Here is a 27,382-nt window from a genome sequence, read left to right on the forward strand (position 1 = left end):
TTGATGGTCGCCCCAGATGATATTTCAGACAATGAACATATTCGGACAAGATTTGTTTGTGTATTATGATTGAAATGTGTGTACAAATGCTTCATAACTTTGTCAATAAATGGAAAACAAGTTTGAAATTATGCCAAATAGGGCAAGGATTATATTTAAATTGTTTTAATGTGATTTAAAACCAGTTGTCCAAACAGAAGTCAAGGCCGGACGGTCACCCCACATGATGTTTTCACACTTCAGATGGCAAAAAATGACCAATAACCATCATGTTTAAATAAAATAAGAGTGGGCACATGTATAAGGAAGGTATTAGACATACATGTTATATTTTTATTCATTTTAAAGTTTATTATTAGGTAAAAAGTTCTGTCGGACAGAAAAAGCAAGCGTCACGTCTTTGACCCTAAAATAATATAATTAATTGCTTTTTCAGTCCATTAGATACATTTTGCTGCAAAAAAAAATGGCTAAAGTGAGATGAAGGGACTGAAAACTTTATCTTATTAGATTAAACAAATTTTTCTCTACCTAGCTTAGTAACTGTTAATGCATAGGTTGTAGCATGTACACATGCGTACTTTTAACTGTGTTTCAAAGTCTAGTAAAGCAATATAAACTAATATTCAAATATTATACTTTTCTGTATATATAAATGTCATTTATATGTCACATATACACATTACTCAAGGGTTAAGGTTAATGTTTGGTTTCCTTTATGCATTGATACATAATGAAGTGTTATTCTTCTCTGATGACTAGGTAGAGCTCACGTACCTTTGACCGAATGACGGTGTTTACATTGTTTGCCGGCTTAAAAATCTGAAGCTCCTGCACCTATCCATTTGTGAACTGCACATGAGACTCTAATGATTTATAACTTCGGAACTCCTCCGAAGTGTAGGCACACACACCGCACACAAGGTAGGCGAAGATGTCTGTTGTATAGAACTGCGGCAGTAGCTCCTCGTCACTGCTCCACTCTTTATTTGGAATTTCGTATGGGTCCAAACCATTTATAGCGTTCATTTTCTCCATATACCGGTCCCTGGCTTCGTGGTTTAATGTATCCCGGTAAATTCCCTTTCCTTTCTGGCATTTTAACATCTTTCTCCTCGCTTTTTCCACTCGATGTGACTCAACTACTGTGTTTGTTTACGTTCGCGAAGCTGCCCGTAGCCATCAACATGGCGGCGACGTCCATGGTGATGTCACTGCGCCCATTCCCTATTGATGCAAAATATGAAATTGATACCAGAATACAGACCCCCCATCTGAGTAGATCTTTGTTGTTGGACATGATTTATTCCATAAAAGTGTTAGCATATCTTAGCACTATTTGGTTGTACATATTTTTCAGTATAACATCATGATGGTCAGTTTGAGAACTTATCAGCAGTCAGGTAAAAGTCATCTGAAAATCTGCAGGGAAGACTAGTTGGGGATGTACAAGAATCAAAAATCTAAGTTTATCTTTGGAAATTGATGCTCACAAAAAATACAGAAATCATCTAGTTAGCTCATCATTGTGTAGTAGTTTAATAATGTAATGTATATGCAAAAGTATGGTTGCTACTTTGTAATGTTTGGTGGGGTTATCAAAGATTTTTTTGTTGGAAATGTATGGGGGGTTGACAACTGAGTAGCTAAAACATACAGTGGGCCAAAATATAAAAAACTGTGCTGCAGCATTAATTTTTAATAATGTTGTCACTACTTTCACAGCACATGTAATCATCTAAGTCATTTTTAATTTGAATTATATTTATTTAATCTGGTATGTCAAGTCACCATATTAAAGTGTGTATTATTTTTTGGGGTAACATCCACCATTTATTTAACATTGTAGTAGAGCATTGCATACCTTGCCAACTCGGTGTCACTCTGAAGTCATCGAAATCCTGTGCTTGGTCAGTGACTTCTGGCGACGAAAAAAGCCATCCTTTACCGTCAGCATTACAAGCGGCCAGCCTCTATTATTGTTTAACGGCGCCTGAAAGCGTCAGGGGGAAACAAGGCGGGACAACAATGGAAGTTAAGGTGGCGGAAGTCCAAGTAGGGCACGCGGGAGGGGTGGTGGATGGGTCCATCGACCACAGCCTCTCACTTGGGAGGCAGTATTTGCTACCGGTAAGATTGTCAAGCCAAACCCTGTTCTTTTTTCCTGAACCCAACCAAGTGCTTTTGTTGCCTAAAACCAACCATGTGCGTGTGTTGGCAAAATGTAACCGCCTGCGTGAAAACATCAATTTGCGGTGTACAAACATACTGTAATTATTTTGAAGGAGACTGCATGTACCAAACTGTACATTTCCTGTGGAAACAGAAATGTACTTTGAAAACACACAAAGCATGTAACAGGCAGAACTTGACATGGTAACTAGACTTACATCGATTACAAGTTTTTGGGCCGATACCGATTTCCGATTTGCAGAGTGTTTGGATGGCCGATTCCGATTTCATTTTTTTCAAACCACTTCACAGCACACAAGATATTGCAATATTTTCTATCTTTCCTTTATTAGAAGATTTTAAAATTCACACAGGGCTTTACATCTACAAAATGCAGTGTTATGGACAGGCTTCCGCTCCCGTGAGAACGCTCACGTCAGTAAGCGCGCAGACACGGACACGTGCATCTTCGGCACGCGGACACGCACCTCGTCAGTTTCAGGCGGCACAGCGAGAGCTCTGCTCCGCTCCTTTAAGTTTAACACGGACAATTAACAACTTTCTCCTTCTCTCTTTTGATGTGCGTGTATGAATAATTAAAGGGATAGTGCACCTAAAAATGAAAATTCAGCCATTATCTATTCACCCATATGCCTAGGGAGGTTCAGGTGAAGTTTTAGAGTCCTCACATCCCTTGCGGAGATCCAAGGGGAGAGGGGGTAGCAGCACAACTCCACCTAATGCAGGCTGGGCGCCCCAGATTAAAACTTCCAAAAAACACATAATTGAAACCACAGAATATCTCCATACTGCTCATCCGTAGTGATCCAAGTGTCCTGAAGCCCCGGCATAAAAAGTTGTTTGGAAAAACTTCATTTAAACTCTGTTTTTAGCCTCATTGTAGCCTGTAGCTCTAGCTGCCTCTCTGTGGACCGTGCTCACGTGTGTGCGCTTGCGCGAGACCGTGAGACATGGGCACCGCCTTCATGTGTGTTCATGTGCTTTCGCTGGTCTTGCGCGCAAGCACGCACACGTGAGCTTGGTGTACACAGAAGCAGTTAGAGCTACAGGCTGCTTTTCATGTCGAATCTGGACATGAAAAGTCCATGACCAAAGGTCCATGAGGTCGGAGTTAGTCCATGTTGGCCTTTCGGCCACTCAAGTATTTCCACTTTAGTGGTGTCACTTAGGGTTGCCACCCATCCTATCTAATACAGCATTGTCTGGTATTAAAATAAAATAAAGTATCCCATACTGAATCAATATGGGATGAGATTCCTCCCGTATTTCCGTGCTCACCCTACTCTAATGCATACACTATGTTTTCACATGATTGGTGTGACATGGAAAATATTTGACAAGAAGAGTTTCAGGAGACAAGCATAAAATTATTAAATCAGAATTGCAGAGGAGACTGACACAGAATGACAGGTCTGTCACTCAGCGTCATCGTGGCCGTGGTTAAAAAGGCTCAGATGTGTTTTTCTGGGTTTTTTTAATGTTGGCAAATACATGCAGCTCAGGTCTGCTTGTAAAAAGAAAAAGGCTGTCCTAACACAGACCTGAATGAAGCTCAGTCCTGTCAGTGGGAATGAGTACAATGAGAGTATTTTCTGTGTGAACCAAAGCAAAATACAGCAGGGGACTATGATGTCCAAGCAGTGAAGAGGCCAAATCACTGGATCAGCGGAAACAATGACAGTGTGTCTGTGTGTACGTGTGATATGTGAGAAATTTTAACAATAAGCCACTTGGTGGAAATGAATCTTCCAAAGAAAGGGTCTACATCCTTCCTGAAAGGTGTCGGATGCAAGGTGAAAATTAGACTTACTTTATAATGCCTACATAAAAGAAGATAATATGCTGTAAGATTACCAACCTATTGGACACTGATGAATATGAATCTGCCAAAAGCTAGTCCATCTTTTATGGGAGGTTTTGGACTTAAGGTTAATCTTTATTTTAAAGCTTACATCCAGAAAAGTTCTGATGACTCAGTCATCCATTATAGTGGCCTCTATGGTCTACCAGGTACTTTGCTATTTCTGAGTTTTTCAATGGGTACTTGCTTCTTCTAAATGTACCAAATGGTTTATTTTGACAAACCAAACATTTTGCTAATGTCTATGATCTGATGTTTTAATCCTTTATGTAATTGATGAAACGTTGCTTTACTTTTATGGCCTCTTTATTTCCTATAGGCTACATTTATGATGAGAGTAGCAGAGGACTTTGGAACTGACCAGAATGCCAAACGTGAAGTGTCTGACATTAAAAATCTCATGAGGGAGGACCCCTACAGTCTCTTTCTTTACTTTTGTCCCTTGGGCATTGGACGTCTAGCCAGGTGTCCTTCAAGGTAGGAAAAAGAAGCATAATTTGGAGTAGACTGCAAATAATCTAGAAACTGTGTGAAAATATCAATCCATCCTTTTCATCCGTTTCTATGAGGCTGGGTCGGGGAGCAGTAGGTTTGGCAGGCAGGTCTGAAAAGACGGTCCTGTAAATTAATAGAAAGAAAGTTTCTTTTTACCTAGGATGTGAGAATGAATGCAAAATGCTGATACTGGAAAAAAAGCATCAAAATTATGAGATTTTTTTTTAACCCAGCACTCACTCTTAGCTCTAACTATCTACAGTGTTATGTCATATTTCATGGTGAGAACTGTGAAAGTCCATCATTTATCAGCAAGGTCCAAAGTAAATCTAGCATGCAGTGAAGCCAGCTTTGTCAGAGCAGACAGGGACTGAGGTTCTTGCTGCTTACTAAACTCCCACGCTAGCTTTCCCTTGTCAATATAATAGGCTGAGCTGACTCAATTACAGCAAGGGAAGCCTGCACAGGAAAACAACAACAGAGGAGGAGAGAATTTTTCTACCATTCTGGGATAAAAAGGGAAAACGTCCTGGATCCAGTGCTCTGTTTCTATGCACATGCATCATTAAAAGTTCTGATAGCTTCTTGTAGCCAGGTGTTAAGGTGGAGCAATGTAGAGAACCTCTCACATGGACAAGAGGTCACTGGTAGTATAAGATAGATGGAGAGGATACAATGGATGTTGGAGTTCTTTTGCAGTTGCCAGCGCGGTTTAAGGTTGGTTCTTTACCCTCTATCTTTGAGTCTCTTGGTTGAGTCCGGCTGAGGGAGGTCTTATTTTTACCACAGCACCTTGATAGGTTGTTTTGTTTGTGTAAGTGTGGAAAGTGCTGAAGGTGTTAGGTATGTAGCAAGCAGTGCTGTCTTAGAATTTTCCACAAACCTGGTGTTTAGTTGGCTTGTCACATGGTTAATAAAAGGATACAAATGTTTGAGTCTATAATTTTCTTTTATTGACTGTGATGGTGTGTTGTCGATGTTTTCTGCTTTTTTAACAGCATGTCAACGGTGCTGGCAAGTTCTGTTGATTTTCCATGAATTTTACCAAAGCCCTCCTCAGTTTGTGCTGCTATGCAATAGTCACAGTCCTGTGAGCATTCACATGTACATGCATTGCTAAGACTAGGCTTAAGTTTGGTTGGTGCAATTACTAAATACCAGATGATGCAACCTGCTTATGGACTATATCTGTGATTCGAAATGATTCCCTGTGCTTTTGTTTTTTTTTTAAATTTTGCTTCTGCAGAGACAAGTTTCATGAATACCATTCAGATATCCTATCACTGATCTGCATCTACTCAGGAATATACACCAATTAGCCAAAATATTAAAACCACTGACAGATGTATTAATTAACATTTATCATCTTGTTACAATGCAATGGTCTGCTGGGAAACCTTTGGTCCTGGCATTTATGTGGATGCCACCAGAGATGCAATACCCACCCAAACACTGTTCCAGACAAGTGGCCATGGCAACAGCACTCCCAGTAGCATAGTCCCCTACAGCAGGACAATGTGCAATGTCATACCGCAAACACTACTCAGAAATGGCCTGAGAGATGTGACATAGAGCTGCTTAAGGTATTGACCTGACCTCCAAATTCCCCAAGTCCCAGTCAGATCAAGCATTCATGGAATGTGCCGGTAGCTTATAGGTAGCCATGATGCACAGTGGGGCCTCCTTGGATCGGACTTGGCTCTGACCTGTCAAGGCATGGACATAGGACCCACTGGGGTTGTCCTGTGTTCTCTCACACCAGTGCGTTGGTAGTGGATCCTTTGATTCCTGTGGGTTGGAAGGTGGCGTACCAGCATTAAACAATGCACCATGCCACATCACAAAATCTGCTCAGACATGGCCTGAGGAATGTGACAAATTGCTCAAAGCATCGACTTGGTCTACGAATTCCCCAGATCCCAATCTGATCAAGCATCTGTGGGACGTGCAGGTACCCCACTTCACAACCCACAGGACTCAAAGGATTCACCAGCACAAGTTCCAGACAACACAGGACACCCCCAGTGGGCCCTGTGTCCATGCCTCAACAGATCAGAGCTAAGTCCATATCAAGGACACACCACCATATCTCAGGGGTACCTCTGGGGTAGGGATGGGAATTGATAGGATTTTATCGATATCAATGCCATTATCGATAATGCTTATCGATCCGATTCTTTATCGATTCCCTTATCAATTCCTCCTGTGAATTAATGATATCACCTCCTGTTGTTTGTAACCCAATACATCTGCTTTCAGAATGTTTTATTATGAAGCCATGGTCTAGTTTAGAAAGATGATGAGAAAGATTTGAAAAAAAGCATCCCCAGCCTGAGTGTGTCAACACTACGCAGCTAGTGCAGCTAACTCAGGTGAGGCAGCTAACACAGCTAGCCCAGCATATTATAACAACAAAAAGCGTGCAAATCAACTCAACTGCCCTCATCTTACCATCCTTGGTGTTCCCATGAAATCCGACAACAGGGGCGGGGATGCGCCGAAGCTCCACAGTGGGCTAGCAGCTCCAGGGAGGCTAACAACAACAGCGCCCCGCCCGCCATCCACCTGGAGCGGGGATGCGCCGAAGCTCCAAACTGGGCTAGCAGCTCCAGGGAGGCTAACAACAGCGCCCCGCCCGCCATCCACCTGAAGCGGGGATGTGCCGAAGCTCCACAGTGAGCTAGCAGCTCCAGGGAGGCTAACAACAACAGCGCCCCGCCCACCGTCCACCTGGAGCGGGGATGCGCCGAAGCTCCAAACTGGGCTAGCAGCTCCAGGGAGGCTAACAACAACAGCGCCCCGCCCGCCGTCCACCTGGAGCGGGGATGCACCGAAGCTCCACAGTGAGCTAGCAGCTCCAGGGAGGCTAACAACAGCGTGAAGTGAAGTTACGGCTTTGACCGCTTCTGTCTCTCCGCCATTACATCTTCTTTGTTGTTGAACGTACTGCTGACTGACGAGCATAGATTCAGCGTAATGAAAAGAATCGATAAGGGAATCGTTAAGCATAAAGGCTAATGATGTCGATGAATTGGACCAGTTGGAACCGGTTCTTAACAGGAACCGGTTCTCGATTCCCATCCCTACTCTGGGGTACCCACTAATGCTTGATTGGATTGGCATCTGGGGAATTCAGAGGCCAGGTAGATGCCTTTAACTCTTTGACACGCTCCTCAAGCCACTCCTGGGCAGTTTTTGTAGTGTATCATGATTCATTGTCCTACCCTTTTGCTTTCACATTGCAATTATGCAAGCGCACTGAAGAAGTATGCATGACATACCTATGTCCTGTCATCATCACCTACGTGAGCTGTGTCTTCCTATACTTGACATTGACTGGTTTTTAGACAGGCTTTCCCATACTCTCGGATCCCTTCTCTCTCATTCACTCAGAGAACTGAAAAGAGTTTTTGTGAGTTTTTCAAAGTGGCTAGTTGTCTCCACTTCTCCCCATGTGCTACCGCAGCTCATTTTGTTATGTTGAGTTATGTTATGTTCATGAAAAAAAACTGAAATGAACACGGTACATTTACTGCCACTCAACAACTTTCCTGCTAATTTCTCCTCTGCTCCAATCTCTAGCACCTGTCTGCTCTGAGGGCAGCCACCATCACTCTCTCTGTCACTAAACCACACACACTTCGCACTAAAGCACTACACTACTCTTATCACTTGACGATAGCCTGCCAAAACTTCCTGTAATTGGTCCAGAGGTCTGAACCATCCAAAAAATGTTCTCACATGAAAAAGGAAACAAACCATGGTGAAACCGAGATCACCTCTTTTCATCGGACCAGGGTCTGGCTGTTTGGTCCCGAGGTGTCACACCTTTAATTTTGGTTTGGGTCAAACTGAGAAGTCCAGAAGTCTGGACTAAACAAGGAAAGTGTGAAAGGGTTCTATGTGTACTCATGGTTATATTTGAAGTACTTATTCTTGAGAAGGCTGTAGTTATTTTCATCTCTTCGTAGTTTAACACTTGGCTTTGACATCAGATCTCTTACGTCTCTTTCCTCTCCAGTCACCTCTCTTCCAGCCTCTTCTCCTCGAGTACGTCTTGTCTCTCTCTGTTTTCTCTTTGTGTCTCCTGTTCTCTTCCTCTCAGCCTCTGTTTCTGTTTCTTGTTGCATTCCATAACCTGCCCCCTCTTTCTCATATCCTCTTGCCTCTCTGCCTCCAACATTACATTGTTTCTGTTACATTTCTCTCCCCGTCCTCAACTCGCTCTCACCCTCTGTTTTCACTGCCTGTGCTTTTCTATGTGACTCCCCACTTGTCTCTTCTGTCTGCCAAAGCGAATAAAAATAATATGGTAAAATGATATACGCCTTTTTTTATTTCAACTTTGTGTTGGTTTGCATCATTCTGGATTTGAATGACAGAAATGTGTCTCAATCAGTAAATAAATGTAAGAAAAATGTGTGGTTTACAGTACTATATTTATACAATACTGTATTACTACACTGTAATTATTTCTTAACAGTAATGCAATTATTTTTTATTGTATGCACCTGACCTCGGGAAAAACACTCAGGTCCAGATTAGGGGTAAAATATGGCAGAAACAGAGATATCTAAAGGAGGCTGGGGACAGACACAGCCGGAAGGAAAAGTGAGGGCAGAAATGGATAGTGAAAGAGAGGGATCAAGGCTGAGAATTCAAGGCAGACTGAAAAGGTTGAACCGTATGTCAACTACACACTATTTCCTGCCCTACAGCCTCCAAGGTTATCAAAACTAATGTGGGGAATTAAGCCACGTGGCACATTACATCCACTTTTAATAGTGTATTGGCAAGCGCCCAAAAATCTGTGTTCTAAATGTTATCCATGCAGGTGTACATTGTACATGCTAATTGTTTCTCAGTTTATCTGTAGAATACAGCATGCCATGACTGGAAGGTTCAGCCATTTTCTTCAGAAAGAAAGCAAGGCAGAGTTGCCAAATCTCACGCTTTTGTAATAAGACACCTGCTTTCAGACTCTGTCTCACGCTGCCTTAAGAAACCCCACACTGAATAAGAGGAAGCTTACAATACCACTGCTTGATGGAAAATATAGCTATGAAGATTAAATAGGTTTCCTCCATACAGGAAGGTGACTGAACATTAGGCTTTTCTCCACATTTTATCACTGACAACATTACAGAGCACAGAGGTGCACGCACAGAGCTCTCCAAAACCACTAAGCTGCTACGCACAGATTCCAAGTGATACAGCCAAATCATTTTGAATAAATCAAACTGCTCCAGGATGAGTCCAGCTCCATCTAATCTGACAGGATATTCTATTCCAAAAGTCCAAACTACGCCTTCTGTGCAGAATCAAAAATGTTTTTCTGTCCTGTGCAATTTATTATTACAGAGCATTGCGTTCTACCCTGGGAACCAGACAATTTGTGAGCTCACGTTATATTTGCTCTTGCAGATATGTCTGGCCCCCCTCCCATTGTTGAGATAGATTTCCAGCAGGCCAGGGCCAATCACAAAGGTTGATCTGGCTCGCGGCGTGTTTGAGACAATGACTTATAACTTGTGGAGCCTTTGCACTTTACACAAAGTATGAGATGAAATCATTATTGCACCCTCAGGTCAGGGATACAATTGTGAACATGAACCTAGCTTAGTAAAGAGGAGCACCATTGAGGCATTCTCAAAAACAACCAAGATTGCTGCAGCTGATGTGAAACTTTCTGTTGAAGTACTCAAAATCTGATGACTAAAACAGCATCACTCTGTCACAGACACATTGATGCTGCACCATCACAGCTCATCTCTGCATATTGTACTTTTTCCATTTGTCTCTCACTTGGCGCCACATCATGTTCATTGCGTTGATTAGTTGTAGCTCTATCAAGTTGTGTCCAGAGGCATTTTAGTCTGCAGTCATTGATTACTGCACTTGGAACAAAAATCAACTGAGAGGTTCCAGACAAACTCGCATTTGCAATTTGGTCTGATGATGTCAGGCTTGGTTAGTTCTGCTTCTTAAATGCAATGTCTCCATATTTGCAGTTGGGACATTATGTTGTGCAATGAAGTGTATCAGTGTACTGAATGCAACCTCTTAAAAAGACTGTCCTGCCAAGAAGAATGATATCATCAGCTGTTTCATCAAATCGCCAAAAGCAGTGCCTTTTAAGCCCTCCTGCAGGTGTAGTAATTATAACTCGTGTTGTCTGGGAGCAAAGGAGAAAGTCAGGTCCACAGAGGGAGGAGGTCGGGTGGATGGATGGGTAGCAACAGCAGACTTTAAAACAAGAGACTGTTGGTCTTCTGTTTCTTTCCAAAAGTGGGAGTAAACAATTGTTTCTTTAAACTGCCATTGTTTCCTAACCTTAGCCAAGTGGTTACTATTACAGACATTGACCTATGGCTAAGCCACGCCCCCCTCCACTCACTTGGACAAAATATCAACATTCAGTGACCGGCGCTATGGCAGGTGTCACAGTACACGGCATTTAGCAGGAGGCAGTTGATGATTTTTGGAGACATAATGATCAGATGTCATTGAGAAGTAACCAAAAGGGCCTAAACTATGCATTGGAGGGATATATTCATCATTTTATTGTTGAGAAGGTCGATGAAAAGCTTAAATTACAAGCCAAAATTTACAGGTCACAGTATAAGCATGATAAACCGCATCTCGTTTGCCGAAACTGTGGCGCATCAAAGTGCCACTGAAGTTAAGGTTTTTGGCTCAGAATATGAGAAAAGGATAACAGCCTTTTTACCATCTTTACCAAGAGTGTCTCTCCATTAGTTTGGTGCTACAGTATTTACACTGAATCATTCAGCATAACGTTTGCCAACCTTTGTTATCTCTGCGATTACAGATAAATTAATGAAGCTAAGCTCCAGAAGTTAGCGTTAGCTTAACTAGAGCCCTTTGGACAACAGCTAACAATGATGTACAATCACCAAAGTACAAAACTAGAACAAAATAGGCTAATGAACTCCCAGCAAACAAGGTGACATGATGAACAACGCAGCTAGGAGCTAACGTTAGGCTAACTTTAGCTAACGTTAGCTAGAGATGTTAAAGATAGCTTTATATTTCTTTCCAGCAAAGTGACAATAAGTTGCCTCAAACATGATGTTAACTTACCTTAGAACAGATGTAGACATCATTGTTAATCTTATTCACGTTGAGTTGATGTTGTGGTCTAACATTACCGCACAACTTTATCTAAAGGAGACACTTTTCATTTGGTCAAGAGGATGGTGGATGGTGTAACATCTAGGCAAGACACCTGCCAAGCTGCAGACGACTGCTTGAGAACAACAAACAACAAAAATAAGTTTTCAGTAAGTCATCACTGTGTTTCCACCGTGGAAACTCAATGAAATGCCAACATTTTTGCTGGCAATTGGGTCGGTTTGATACATCTACCTGTGAGATGTCTGCCTCTATCACAACACAATGGATGCGATTAGAATTTCTATAGACCTCACTGTGGAGAGTTTTAACTGAGACTAATTTCCACTTAGGAAATAGTCCCTATGGAAACTGTCCAAGTGTGGTCTGTGGTAATTCCATTTAGCTACAAATATCTCAAAACATGGACAAATAAAAAAAGCCTCCAGGCAACACAGGCTTACATTCAACTGAATTACTGTACCTCCCTGACATTAGTGACCTAACCAATAGTAAAGTCATTAGAGGGCTACACATGTTCACAGGAGCTGGAGTTACTAAAGATAACAGTTATTTTCAGTAGGTTCCCAATTGCTTTTTTGAAATTATACACTATTTTCCATTTATCACTGTAATACACCATCAGAACACTGACCCAAAGATTACTTTAAAAGGTCAAAATTCAAGGCAGTATTTTATTAAATGGTGTCTGGAGTGCTTTTAATATGGTTTCAGGTAAATTGATTCATCCTTATGTTAAAACTAACCTATTTTTAACAAAGTCCCTGAGGCTGACAGAGAAAGACACCTTTTAATTAAGGTTTTTGCTGTCTTTGCTGCTGTAACAGTCTGTCTGTGCAGCCGGTTATTGAAGCAGTCGATGACAGATTTCCACCGAGTAAGTTTGCCACAACGTTTTCCTCAATGGTTCAAGGCCAAAGAACATTTCGAGCAGAGTTCAATTACTTGCACCTTCCTCATTGAGCGGACCGACCAGTTTTGTTCAGTTGCAGCCAGTGCTGTTGCTAATATTTTCACGGATGACCAACAGTAATGAAGTTAAAAACACATGCAAGTTTGCTGTAGTTTAAATGTGCAGAGCTTGTTCTATCTACAGACCATATTTGTTGTTTGCAACAACAATTTTTAAACTGGTTATTCCTATAGTTTGGTTATGGCATGGGTAGGTTTAGGCAATTAAAACCTAGATGAATAGGGTGAGATAGAGATTGTTATCATGGCAAATTAATTATCATTAATGTATTGTTTGATATCAACAATGGATTAAACACATAGTCAGAATATAATGATGCACGGCATGACAGCCAAAATATCTTAATCACCCCCTAGTGGCTGGCTGCAGTATAGGTCATAAAGCTCACCCCCTTCATGTTAGCAAGTGGGACAATGGCCAAACAAAAACGTCAAAGTTCACATTAAATGTCCGGTGTGTAGGATTTAGTGGCATCTCGTGGTGAGGTTACAGGTCGCATATAGGAGAACTACTGCCGCATGTAAAATTACATAGATAATCGGCACTGCTTCCGCACTGTTTGGCCCATAGTGCAGGCATACTACAGATTTCCACAGTCGACTACCTCCAGTTTAGTGATCAGCTTATTTGAATTGGAATAAAATGATTTAATCGTGGGGCTATTCTAGACTTTCAAGATATTTTCAGACAAATGAATCAAATCCCAAAAGCGAAACTAGTCACTTCATGGGGGTTGTGATGCTCAAAAAATGTACCCACTGATTTACAGGTGTCTCTTTTGCCATTAAAGTCTGTGGGATAATGTATTTATGGGCCACAGTGTATCACATAATGGATGTAAATCCACTGTTTGGCCACTGCAAAAATTGGCTCCAAAGCCCCCTTGGAACAGTAGACAATTGTGCCCCTCTTCCGACTGGATTTGGCAAAAGCTTGATTTAATGATTGGTTCCTTTGGTGATGAAAATGTTGCCGCTGTTTTGTTACACTGATTAGCTAAAGGAGTTTGTCTGTCAAGGTAAGTATTCCCACCACTGAAAGTGTTTGGGGCAGAACTGAGTCCAGACTGATACAGAGAGCTAAACAGAATGTTGAGCTCATGTCATCAGAATGGTCTTACCAGGCTAATGGCTAAAGTTTAGTCAGGAAGACTGTGCTATTGCATTTGTAGGCCTGTAATCTATTACTCATTCCATCTGTCATTCACTCCTTGCATGCATGCTAACTTAAAAATTCTTGCTGTCATTGTCAGGGGCTGCTAAATGAGATTTTAGCTGATCACATTAAGCCAGAAGCACAGTGACACACCTGTCATCTTGCTGCTGTCCTTTTAAATATGATTCTCTTTCTGCCTTTAGTACATTGGGGCGGCAGTAGCTCAGTCCGGGGCAGCAGTAGCTCAGTCCATAGGGACTTGGGTTGGGAACCGGAGGGTCGCCTGTTCAAGTCCCCGTCCGGACCAAAAATGTGGAGCGTGGACTGGTAGCTGGAGAGGTGCCAGTTCACCTCCTGGGCACTGCCGAGGTGCCGCTGAGCAAGGCACCGAACCCCCCAACTGCTCGGAGCGCCTGTCATGGGCAGCCCACTCTGACATCTCTCCATTTAGTGCATGTATAGGTCCAGTTTGTGCATGTGTGTGTTCGGACCTGTGTGTAATTGACAACAGAGTGTAAAATTGAATTTCCCCTCAGGGATTAATAAAGTATATAAAATTTAAAAAAAAAAAAAATTTATGCTGCAGTTTTGCGCACCCTCCATCTTCCCATCACCCTCTAGTCTTCGTAGATTCATCAGCCTCATCAGGCTCATCAGCCATCAGTTTCAGCAGAATCACCAGCCGCCACCACCACCAGTGTCTGGCCGCAATTGGGGGGGGGGGGGGGGGTTATCTTGCTGTTGTTCAGGGCAGATGCCCCTTGATTCGAAAACTTCCTTGTAGATTCTTAGTGTCTGTCAGATTTTATGACATATCATCTGTTAATCTGTACACCTGTAATCTGTAATAAACAGTTATCTTTATTTCATTCACCTGTCTCTGCTGATTGATATCAATTTGGAATTTTTCAAATTGATATGTTCCCGCTTATTCCACATCTTTTACTTCCATCACAGGTTAGTGTGTTTTAGGCATTCTAGATCACAACAAAGCTGATGAAATGAACACTTTTCTGATGTAAAAAAAAATGTCATATTCAGCTGTGATAAATGTGGCCTGTCAGATCAGCCTTCAGTCTGTCATATCTTCCTGCCTTACAGCTGGATTCTATAAACCATTCTGCACAAAGTCAGACACAGTCGCTGTCCAAGGTGCTGATCCTGGAACCCCCAGGGGACAGGGAGATGTCTCGCTCACTTTTCAGGGCTTTTCAGATTTGCCAATTCAAACGTCAGTGATGCTTTAAAAAGCTTTGCAATCAGTTCCTCAGTTAGTTAGTGGGCCTTATTTTGCCTTTGTTAAGCAAGTCATTACTGTATGTACAGTACATTACAGGCTTTAGATATGTGTGTATTCATGTTTCTTTGTGTTCACGTCTGTACATTCTGTGCTCAGGTGTGTGTTGTGTCATGTCTACAATTTGGGAAGTGGAAAAGCGATAGGCATTTACAGTAGCATTCAATTTTTTCGTGAATGCTAAATATGGTTATTATGATGTTGTTTGCCATGTTCTTATGGTATTTTTGTTATGAAATGATCATTATGATTCCCACAAGCTCTGTGTTTTATTTCATGTTTTGACCAAAGTGAGCATTCTTTACATTCTGAAACTGATTGAAAGAGAGTGACTAAAAGTCAAAAGAAGATTGACTAACAACATAAAGCTGAACGCATCCTTGGATTGAATGTCACTGCACTGAATAGGTGTAATTGTAACTTTGGCCAACTTTCTGATGTCATGGAGATCGCCAGTCATCGCTTCTCACATCATTGCTCATTTGAAAATGAATGAGCTGTCACTTTACCTGTTGTTGCTGGTGTGAGAGAGCACAGCTAATGACAGAAGACAAAGAAATGATTAAGTAAAGTTATCAATCAATTAACTTCTCTATCCCCAACAGTTTTGCCAGAGCAGCTGGCATTTCCCTTTTGGATGAGCATAGAAACATAAATAGCTTTATATCTATGTGAGTGAGTCATTTAAGGGTCTATTTGTATTAGGGCTGTCAAGCGATTAATTTTTTAAGATCGCGATTAACTGCTAAATTTCAATAGTTCATCACAATTAATTGCAATTTTTATTGCAGTTTCAAAATTCCATGATTTTGCATTTCAAAACAGTCTTAAAGTCCATTAGAACTATGGAAAGCAATTCTGATCAGAGCGTTTTGATTAGGAATCAACTGTCAGCTACTCCTCTTTCCCTCCTACCTGCGCAAGTCAGAAAGCGGGAGGAGAGAAGGCGTGCAGTGGGTTTTACACAGCCAATTCACATCACACCAATCAAATGAGCCCCTCTCCTCGCCCTTAAATCCGCTGCGCAAAGGCGTAATGAGAGTTTACTCAATTCGCCATGGCAGAAGACAGCAGCAGCATCAGACGGCCAAACTTCTCCCAGGAGGAAACTGATGTTTTGGTCCGGGAGGTCCAAGCTCGCAGTGTCTGAATATATGGAACTGCGAGCAGACCTCCACGGGTTTCCATTACGCGCCAAACGTGCCAAACAGTGCCAATCCCCTTTGATCTGACATCAGATGTGACGGGACAGTCGATATAGAGATACATTTATGTGCTGATTGCAGATAGTTGCATTGAATAGTGGTTTTTGTGGGTATTTATTGCATTGTTAATGTGCCTGACATTCTGGAAACCTGCCTGTGAGGTTTTGGTGACATGTGCGCACTGTCCGCCAGTCAGCCAAACTTCTGCTACACCGGCTGCACTCCGCCTGCGCTGACAGTAGACCTGGTTTCAGCTGGCGAGCTTTTAGGGCACCTTCGGCGAAGCCTTTTGGCACGAAACTGTCACTGCGCCAAGCTGGATCTGTCGACACCTCCCCCTGCTGCGCCGCCACACCCATCTGTCTTTTTCTGAGGAGGACCAGGGATCTTGTGGGGGAGAAAGCAGCTCAACAGTATACGCTACATAGGAGTGGTATACATTACCTTAAAGGATAGTGTGTGCCTTGAACTGTATGGGACTAACATAAGGTGGACATACCTTCATAGGGGGGGGGGGCACATAGGTACCCACAGAACCCATTTTCATTCAGATATCTTGAAGTGGGAGGTCAAGGGACCTCTGTTAAAATGACCATGCTGTCTTTCCCTAAACAAAATTTAGCCTAACTTTGGAGTGTTACTTAGCCCCCTTCCTGAGAAGCTAGCATAACATGGTTGGTACCACTGGATTCCTTAATCAGGTTCAGGCCCAGATCTGTTGCTGTGGTTCAGGCTTGGGTCATGCTCAGACAGTTACGTTGTTCTTTGGAGAATGAAGTAGTGGTGTGCTCGAGGACTTTATCATATAAAACTCAAGATAATACAGGTGCTCTTGAAGAAAAGGGTCAGCACATGGGAAGAACAAATGAATTTAATGCATGCATACATGGAGCAGGAGCAAATGCACTTGAATTAAGTTAAAAAGCCTTAATTAAAGAAATATGTCTGCTTGCATCAAAACACCAAACAGGTTCGACTCTAAGGTCTTCTTCAGGGTGCAAAAGGGTGGACAGGAGTCAAGCAAATATTTGACCAAAGGGACTTTATTAAGATTAAGATAAGATAAGATTAAGATCAATAATTCCTGAGGATCATGGGATAGAGATGGTCAAACACACAAATCTTATTTTTTTATGTGTCTGTACTAGGGGTGTAATGGTACACAAAAATCTCGGTTCGGTACGTACCTCGGTACAGTAATAAAAAAAAAAGACAACTATTAAATATCTTTTACTTATTGGTAACCTTATTAAAACATACCACCACAGCAGTTAACTCTTTTTACACAATTTTTGAATGAAACAAATATATATAAAATCCTGCTTTTTCACATTGTTTGAATGAAAATAGAAATATAAAAGTGAAAAATAAACTCCTGCTGTTTTTTTAACACATTTTTTGAATGAAAAATATAAATATAAATTTCTGCTTAAGCAGTTTTACTCAATTAAAATAAAAAGTATAGTGCAGCTGGTCAGCTTTAAAGCCTGCTCAGATTCAGTTTTACTAGGGACTTACTTAGCTTTCCCACTTTCTGCAGTAAACAAAACATGCTTATATCTAAAGTGCAGCTTAAACGATTTTACTCAACTCCAATGGCGTTGGTTATTTCTTTAGCGCGATGGTCAGGGAAACGCTCTTTCTTTTTAAACGACGACGATATCGTAGTTTGCACCAGATTGCTTTTTCTAGTCGTGCCGGTTAACGTTCAAACTCGGGTGGTGTTGCTTTAGATGCGTTAGCATGTTAGACGAGTTTCCAAGTACATACCCGACCGCTGTTCTGCGGTCGGACTTAAGGTTTGCGGGTGGGTCTTCAGGTTCGTCAGGCTCACTTGCCATGTTGTCAAAATGCGAGAATGCGCTGCACAAAGTGAAAGCGGGGATTTACGGTCGGACTCGGTCCGTCACTCAATTATGTCCGTCGGGGAACTAAGATATTTTAAATGGTTCGGATTGCAAAAACGGAATTAAAATAAAACAAAATAAAATAAAATAATATCCTGCGCCCAATAATTCGGTACAGGGTCGTGCCGAACCGAAAGTCGCGTACCGAACGGTTTGACACAAATACATGTACCGTTACGGCCCTAGTCTGTACATATACAACTTTAATTAAAGTAATGGATTGTATTTTCTTTCTATTTTTATGTGATAGATGTAATTTTGATGTTTTGTGGAGGCATGTCACCTTCAAAATGGCCTCCCATTGTGTTCCATTGCTGACACCCACCTGCTTTCACTTATCAATCAGAACTGGGTGACACCCCTCAACAAGTTTCTACAATGTTTGCTTGACTCCTGTTCACCCTTTTGCACCCTGATGAAGACCTTAGGGTTGAAACCCAATAGTGTTTTGATGTAAGCAGCTGTGTTCTTTTTAATAAAGGCTTTTTAATGTAATTCAGGTGCATTTGTTCTTGCTCCACGCGTGAATGCCTGAAGTTTGGTTTTTCTCCCCTATATTGTGTCGCAGGGTCGATGTGTGGGGCTGATCAAAGCTCTACCACAGTTGCCCAGAGTTCTGTGTGGAACATGTCGTCCAAACGGACTCCAGAAAGTAGTTTAAACAGAACTACTACACTCACATGGTGTCCGTGTACTCATCAGTTTGGGAGAAAATAATAATAATCTTGCTTCTCCTTACTTTTGCTAACATGAATTTTCTTTTAAACTTATTATAAATAACTCTGAATTAAGAGTGTTGACTGAAAGCCAAAAAGAAGAGCCTATATGCAGGACAGGGAATAGAGTGTTTGTTTTTGACTATATATGCTCACAATTCCCCAGTGGGCCAAATCTACCAAGATACAGGAAACTGAATGAATGAAGATGTTCTCTAGCGCCTGGCTGGCTCCGAATATTTCCATCTACGGTAGACAGTGATTAGCTGCTGTACAACATGTTCTCTGTCAGAGACAACTTGAGTGTGACAGAAACTGCCTCCAGTCCAAATTTAAAAAAATAACTCTTAATCAATACTTGATACTACACAGCATCAAACAAAGCCGCTACAACACTTAGTTTGAAAAGTAAAACCACATTTTCAATCAAACAGACTGAGACATGAAGAAAGGTGGGACTTGTACTGCAGCATGATTTTTGTCTAAAGCCAAACCTTTCATCACAAAAACAATTAATTTTGAGGGGACTGTGCATGTTTTATATTATCATTTATAAGTTCTGTGTACTTTGGGAATCCACCGTCTCTGTGCTTCCTCTTCCCCGCTCTTCCATTCTCACTTCGTCTCCACAGGCTGCAGGTGTGAGAGCACAGCTGTAATTAAAGAGAGCGTGTCAGCTGGCTTGAACACCGCCCAGACAGCTGCTCTCTGCCCTCTCCACTACAAATCCTCACGTCATCGGCCACTCTCGGCAAATGAATCATCCCTCTGATGCATCATTCCAACCTTTTTGCTTCTTTGAAAACCTGACTTTGGCATTTCAGAGGAATTGTTAGAGCACAATAGAAAGTGCAAAGGCATTATTGTTGCTTTACATCATGGATCACACAGGGGGAGAGCCTCAATTTTTCCACATTAATATTTCTTTTCTTTTGAAATAATAGGTTCATTGTTTGGCAAAACTTTATTGAGAGCTGAACATTTCCAAGAAATGCCTTCCACTACTTAGAAGCTTGGAGTGGCAAATGTTAAAGTGCTCAACTATTGTTCAGCTGGCTTGCACTCCGTCACCATGATTCATAGGTCTGTATTGACAGTGCTCTATTTTAACTCTATTTTCCTGAAAAGCTTTTACATGCCCAGTGGTATTAATTATAGTTAAATGAATGAGGCTAATTAGTTTTAAAGGAGCATCTCTTTATCCCACTGGGATAACATGTGCACTTGATCAGTGAGTCATTCAAAAGCACTTAATACATTTCCAGACCGGAATACTTCAACACAATATGAAAACACACTTCTGGGGATGCATTCATCCCTGCATTCATTTTCATCACTTGTATTATTCTGATTTATGTGGTTAAATTATAAAAATAAAAATGCTCAGAAGACTCGGATGAGTGGCAGCCCGAAAATAAACAGTTAGATGCAAAACAAGCGTTACTCTCTCAGGGCCAAAGTTGTCAGGTTGAGACCTTTCCACTGCTAGGTTTAATAGGAGACGTCATTGTGACTCATCCTCCACCTACACATAGAAAGTGAGAGACAACAAGTTAAAGAACATGAAAGTTTTGCGAAGAGTGGAAATCAAGACCTACCTCACCAGAAGTATAACAGCATTTATTAGTCATTTGTTCTAATGCTTAATCTGTGTTTAACCTTTCGTAGGTTTTCATTCTGAATACTTGTTTCCAACTTTTTTTTCTACTTCTTTTTGACTCCGGCCTACTCTTCATCCCTCACTCCGCCTCCAAACTTTTGATGACCAGGCCTTCAGTGTCGCTGCCCCCTCCCTCTGGAACTCTCTCCCCCCTGTAACCCGCAACACCCCTCACTGGACATTTTCAAATCCACACTCAAATCTAATCTGTTCACTATGGCTTTTTAATTCGATAATCCATCTCATGCTCAGTGTATCATCACACAGTTTCTCTGCTTTCTTCTGTTGTTTGTTATAATTTTGTTGCTTTTCTGTACTGCTTGCATTGTATTGTACTGTTCTGTTGGTGTTATTGTTTCATTACTATGTATTGTAAAGTGACCTTGGGTTTTTCTTGAAAGGCGCTATATAAATTAAAGTTATTATTATTATTATTATTATTATTATTATTATTATTTTGGCTACAAGCTGACATCAGATTGTGACAGATTACTTTATATGGTCATCTGCTCCAGGCACACTATTGCGAGTTTTTACATTACATAACTGCTATATAAAGCTGCATGCTAACGTCAGGGAAACATGTAATCTTGGTTACCGATGTTGCTCATTTCTCCCCCATTTTGGATTGTATTCCTACTAGAGCATGTCCAGTTGTGTTTAGAAGCTTTTATTGGTGATAGAAAGTGCCGCTTTTCTCCTTTATTATGGTAGTTCCCCAGCAATGACTGAGGAGAGACATCAAAATGTAAAGCCAACAAATCAGAGCAGACAGAGTGGGCTTTTTTTGGAGGAGGGCTTAAAGAGACCATAACAGAGCATGTCAGACAGAGGGTGAATACAGGTGCTCCAACACAGACATGTTTTATTGACCATTTAAGCTGTAAACATGTTCTAGTAGAAACAATGGCTTCCTTTAAGTGCAACACACATTGGTTCAGTGGCGGCCCTAGCACATGTGGTGTCCTAGGTGAGCCTCACATCATGAGAACCTTATAATTTACCTTTGCCCAATCTTCATTTTTTACTAAATAGAGCTTAAACACTTCACAGTGTAAATCAAGGCAACTTTCGGGAGCTGTTCTTTGCAGCCACCGGCTTCTTAGAGGTAACGATAACTAGCCCTCCTGCCGAAAAGTAGTAATTGTATTACTAAAATAAACATATGATTGATTTTTTTTTCCTTCCCCCCACTGTGGTGCCCCCTGTGGATGACTACGCCCTTAGCATTCGCCTATACTGCCTATGCCAGGGGCCGGCACTGCATTGGTTGCATCACATAACGGCATGTTGTGTCATGTAGCATAGCAACATGTCACGTACAGTTGCATGCAGTAGCATCACACAGCACTGCAACACATAGCAAGTATTCACATGTATCCACCCCTCCCTTTGACACTGCAGCCTGCAGTTATAGCTAACCTAGCCTACATATCGTGATATCTGTGTGATCACCCCTGGTGTCATCTGGGGTTTTGACCTATTACTAACCAAAGTATCTCCTCTCCCTGCAACTGACTGATTGGTATAATCTGGAGCACTTGGGCCCAGTATTCCTTCTGAAGCCACAACTACGGCTCTTTCAGTCTCCCTCTCTGCTTCTCCCTTCAGGCACCCACTCTTGTTTGGTTTTGTTAGGCCCTGTCCACACATATACAGATATTTTTGAAAACAGATATTTCCTCTGCATCTTGGCCTCACTCCCAAACAGAGTTTAAAGTCACGTTTAAAGTCCGTTCAGCAACGAGCAAAACATCCTGACACTGACAATCTACTGGAGTTTACTAGTTTTATGATCATTACAAGCACAGCTATTCTCGGCTTTCAATTTGTTTTTAAATCTCTTGTCATGTCTCGTCAACAAAAGTGTCAACAAAAATGAAGCACAGATTTCATCTTAGTTTTATTATCAAGATCTATTTTTTGCTTGTCATCGTCTCGTCTTCGTCATGGTAAAAAAAAAAAAGGTCATTGCCAAAACATTTTTGTCATAGTTTTCGTCAACAAAATTAACACTGCACCTAATGTTATTTGGTCCGTCTCAGCATCTGCAATTTAAAGTTTGCCTGAAACAAGGGTTTTGGATAATCGAATCAGTTGAACCAGCAGACGTTGGGACAATTTAGAGAGTTGAATCGTGATTGATGAAGAGAGGGAAAAAAAAAACACTTCTGCATGGCCAAAGCATCCATGATTTCTTGAGTTCCTGCGTCCTTATATCTCAGGGAGTCAACAGTGATGAGATCTGTGTACAGGTAACATAGCTTATACACTTTAAGACTTTTGCTGCAAGGGAAGAATGTGGTAGACAGCTAATGCCAACGAGTGTTTGCAATCATCTTTGCATTCTTATGTGTATGGAGACATTTTGTGAAATAAAGGTTGTGCAGACAGATTTTTTTTTTTTTTTTAAACCAAGGAGGATAATCTTTAAAATATCTATATACGTGTAGACAGGGCCTTGGGTAGTTACCTTTGCTTTACCGCACCTTCTAACACACACATATACACACACCCATCACTTAACCTGATCACATACTACTGATTTAACGAATGTTTGCACTTCATACTTTATCTAGCACATCTTTAATTTGGTTCTATTGGCACTTTTAATTAGATTTAATTGATGACATCTGGTTTGATTTGTGAAATAATGATTTGTTATGTGATAATCATGGTGTGTCTTCCTTTTATTGTGGCCACTTGAGCCAGGTCGTAGCACCTGTCATACCCATGAAGATAAACGTTCCCTAACTATAAAGCTGCTATTAATATTTTTATAAAATAATGGATTGAATCTCTTTATGTAATGTAAAAAAAAAAGTCACTTATATTGACAAATCCACAAAGAACTTGCACCCAATTCTACAGTTTTAGTCTTTAGGGCGTCTTTCCATTGTATGGGTTTTATGGCAGCGTAACTGTTTGAATTCAGTTTCACCTCCTTTCTGGACACAGCAGGAAGCTGCTTTCAGCAAATAAAGCTTTTTGAAAACCACCTACCTGCCCGGTACCAAAACCACATGCAAACAAAGTCAGGGATTAGCTGGTCAACACCATGAAGCATTTAGCAATGAGTCAGATATGTCTGTCAGGAGTTGATGGAAAACAAAACAGAGCTAAAAGAAAAGAGAAACATAACTCCAAATGAATGTGAATGTTTCTCCATGTCCGCTATGTTTGATTAAGCAACCGTTTGCTAATACGCTCGTCTCATTAACTTTATAATGTGATAATAGGTTACAATTAATGCAGTTTAAACAAAGTAGTTTAATTGGTATTAGATCAGAAAAAGCTCATATGTCTTTTTTAGAACACCTATGTAAGTTGTTTTAAAGGTCAGTAGGGAATAACTAATGTCGTCTTTTAGGCATGACGATATGTTGGGGTAATCACCAAAGCAGGATATTCGGCAAAGAAAGTAGTTCTTTGCTTGAATTGTGGTGACTTCACCTCTTACCCTTAACATTAATTAAATCTTATTTTGAGTGAAATAAGTGTTGTCAGGAACCATTGTAAAACTAATAAGTAAACACAGTGTCCCTGACCTTATTCGTTTTTTTTTAGCACTCATCATCACTCACAATTCACAGTGACTTGTAATTAAAAATAACCTCAGATCCACTTATTCCTGAGTTTATCTTCATTTGGTTTCTGTCTAGCTTGAGCTGTTTTCTCTGCCTACCACAGGTCAGTGTTTAATTTATGTCCTTGTAAATTGTTTTCTGTGTCTCTAATTTCTGCATCTGTTCCAGCACCATTTAACTTAATGGGCTTTTCCAGCCAGGCCTCTCATGTCTCTCAAAAACCGTTTTCAAACACATCTGTCTCAGGGCCACGCAGCTTGGTTGGAGGCCTTGGCTTGTTACGAGCTAAAGACAGGACATATAAATTGCAAATACAGAGGCTGCATTTCTGTATGTATTTCTGATTGTACCACCTGTTTAAGGATGGCAGAGGAAATGTAGTTTTATTGTACTGCTGTGGAAAAAAAACAAGCAAATATTTTGTACAGATTTTTATCAGCCAGGTCTGTACTGGTGCACTTCCAGGAAATAGCACGGCCTTGCTCTTTGAGCCCATAATTGCCAAAAGCGCCCACCCTCCCCTGACTCCTCGTTTTGTGTATTACCAATTTAACAGCCAGCTATTAAGATGAAAGCCGTCAAACTAAAATAATGACAGGCAATTACATAAGTACTATGTCAGAGCTTACTGTAAGAAGTAGTGTGGGTGCTGGCTGACATTTTTTAGTTGTACTAGCTCTAGTGATGGTTATATTGGTTGGTTCGTCATCTGATTGCTGCCATTACTGGTACTGCCATTACAATTTGGTAGAAATTTGTGGGCCCCATTGGATGAATCCTGATGAATATGGTGATCCCCTTGACTTTTAAAGCACCTTTGGGTTAAGACATAAGCATCTCTGGTTCACATACAGCCCAGTGCCTTTGTTGCATGTCGTTCCCCAACTCTCCCTCCCCTCATTTCCAGTCATGTGCCTACTCTGGAAAATAATAAAGGGAATGAGATTAATTTGTCCAATACTTTGGTTTATTTACAACAACAACAAAAAAACTATGTAACTACTGACATTTATCCTTTTTTTCCTCTTCTTCCCATGCTGCTTGCTGTAGCTGTACCAACTTTGATGTTCCCTACTAGTGAAACATGTCACTAACCCAACACGTTTTCACTTACAACTCATCAAATTCCAACACTTAGTCCATTGTATCCTCATACAATGGTTCGTATGATATCTATATAAAGTTACGTTAGTTAGGATTAGGTTAGGGTTAGAAGTAAACTTGCGTAGGTTAGGGTTAGGAAAAGAAACATGGTGACAATGTACCTTAAAATAACTCAAAGTCACATGTAGAGTTGGGCGGTATCCAAATTTTGTTACCGTTAAACCTTCCCCACATTTTCCCGGGGTATACGGTATTACCGTGACTAATTAAAAATCACTTTAAAGGGCCCAGAGGGAGTCGCCAAAATTTCGGCTTGTTCCTATACCGTTCAGCAACATAATAACAAACATTACATAGGCCTAAGAATACTGAAAAAATAACAACAAAACATGTACAACATTAACAACTTTTAGTAATTTTTTTTTTTTTTAAAAGTGCAAATGAAACAGAATGAAATAACAACAATGTCTGTGGGCTACAGTCCACATAATGTGTGCTATACAGCGTGTCCGACCGCAGCGGCTACTGTCCGATGGTTTATTTTTAGAACCTATCAACATAACCTACATTAAAAGCACAGCTCTACAGCATCCAGTACTAGGGCTTATCAAATAAGAAAAACAGAACAATAAATAACAAGGCATGACTGAAAATGGGCATATATAATCCTATCCTGAGAAGCAACAGGAAATACTGTTCCTTGGTTTATTTTTAGAGCCTACCTTTAGTTTGAAAAGTTTACCCTCTCCAAGTCCCAACTGTTTTGACCGTCAGAACAGGCTACTCCTCATTGAAAATGACATAAAAACAAAGTATAATGATAACTATAGCAGCATCATATGCTTCAAAACTATTCAAGGTTTTTCGCCAGACAAACCAGCATGTTTAATTTTTCCAGCTGGAGCAGGGCACGTAGTGGATTGACAACTTTGGCCGCAGTGCTAAATATGCGCTCTGATGGAGAGCTCGTGGCACAAACGCACAGGTACTTTCAGGCAGCCCTCGACATCAGAGGAAAATGCCTGGCTCCATCACATTTCCACCTGAGCAGGAGGTCTGCATCTCCCTGAATAACAGGCTCACGACAACAGGCCGTTATCTCCTGCTCGCTCCTGTATGGTGCCGACTGGACCTGCCGCCACATCGGCTTTTCTTTGAAGGATACTGCCCACAGTCATCTGTTTTTTCCGGTGGTTCGGGTTGCGCTTCTCCCTCCTACACTCCGATGGACACTGGACCTGCTGCTGCTGCTTGCAGAAGTTGTGAAGTTGTGGGGTTTTTGGGGACCAACTCGCTTGATGCGCGGCTTGCCATCTTTTCTTCTCTTTCTCACGTCTGAGCTGTCACGTGACAACGTCACATCCAAAAACTTTATCAAATGTCATCTCCCAACAACAGTTATGAGAAACATTATAGCCTATTATTAGTTTTAAATTGTAATAGTATTAAATTGAAAACTCAACCACACATACATAAGTGCTGGACAAACAGTCATTATGTAAACATTAAATAAATTATATTTAATATTATATCAGTCCACTGTAGGCCTATATTGGTGGCAGATTTTTTTAATGACAGTAATGAAACTGATACCGTTGCTATTTTTAGATACCGCGGGATACCTTATTACCGTATTATCGCCCAACCCTATCAAGTACCATTCTGAAGTCATCAAGTACCGTGTTGTGGTCAGAGTGGCCCAGTGCAGCGTGGGGGACGGCGTGATAGGCGTTGTTAACAGTTGTGTAACTGTGATCCAGGATATTCTTCTCTCTGGTCGGACATTTTATAAACTGTTTGTATTTGGGGAGTTCATGGGTGAGGTTACCTTTCTTAAAGTCGCCAAGGACAATAACTAAGAAGTCTGGGTAAGTCCGCTCCACACACAGTAGCCTATCTGGTTGGCGAGCGTGCGCTGTGCCTCCTGCACGTTGGCCTGCGGTGGGATGTAAACACCAACCAGAATGAATGAAGCAAACTCACGGGGGGAGTAAAAAGGTTTGCAGTTGATGAAAAAAGATTCCAGATCAGGAGAGCAGTGCTGCTGGATCACTGTCACGTCATTACACTAGCC

The 27,382-nt window shown here is 41.2% G+C and overlaps 1 protein-coding gene across 2 annotated transcripts in view; it reads left to right on the plus strand.

Moving 5' to 3' along the window:
• Positions 1–27,382, plus strand: part of LOC126399534 (urotensin-2 receptor) — a 171,958-nt gene that overhangs the window by 139,750 nt on the left and 4,826 nt on the right. Inside the window, exon 2 of one of the 2 annotated variants that reach the window (XR_007570907.1) lies at positions 4,374–4,531. The exons of the other annotated variant lie outside the window; for it this stretch is intronic. The gene's annotated coding sequence lies outside the window, so the exon portion shown is untranslated. The remainder of the gene's footprint in view (positions 1–4,373; positions 4,532–27,382) is intronic. 2 annotated transcript variants of the gene reach the window in all.

Source organism: Epinephelus moara, chromosome 13 (assembly GCF_006386435.1).
Source record: "Epinephelus moara isolate mb chromosome 13, YSFRI_EMoa_1.0, whole genome shotgun sequence".
Taxonomy (NCBI): domain Eukaryota; kingdom Metazoa; phylum Chordata; class Actinopteri; order Perciformes; family Serranidae; genus Epinephelus; species Epinephelus moara.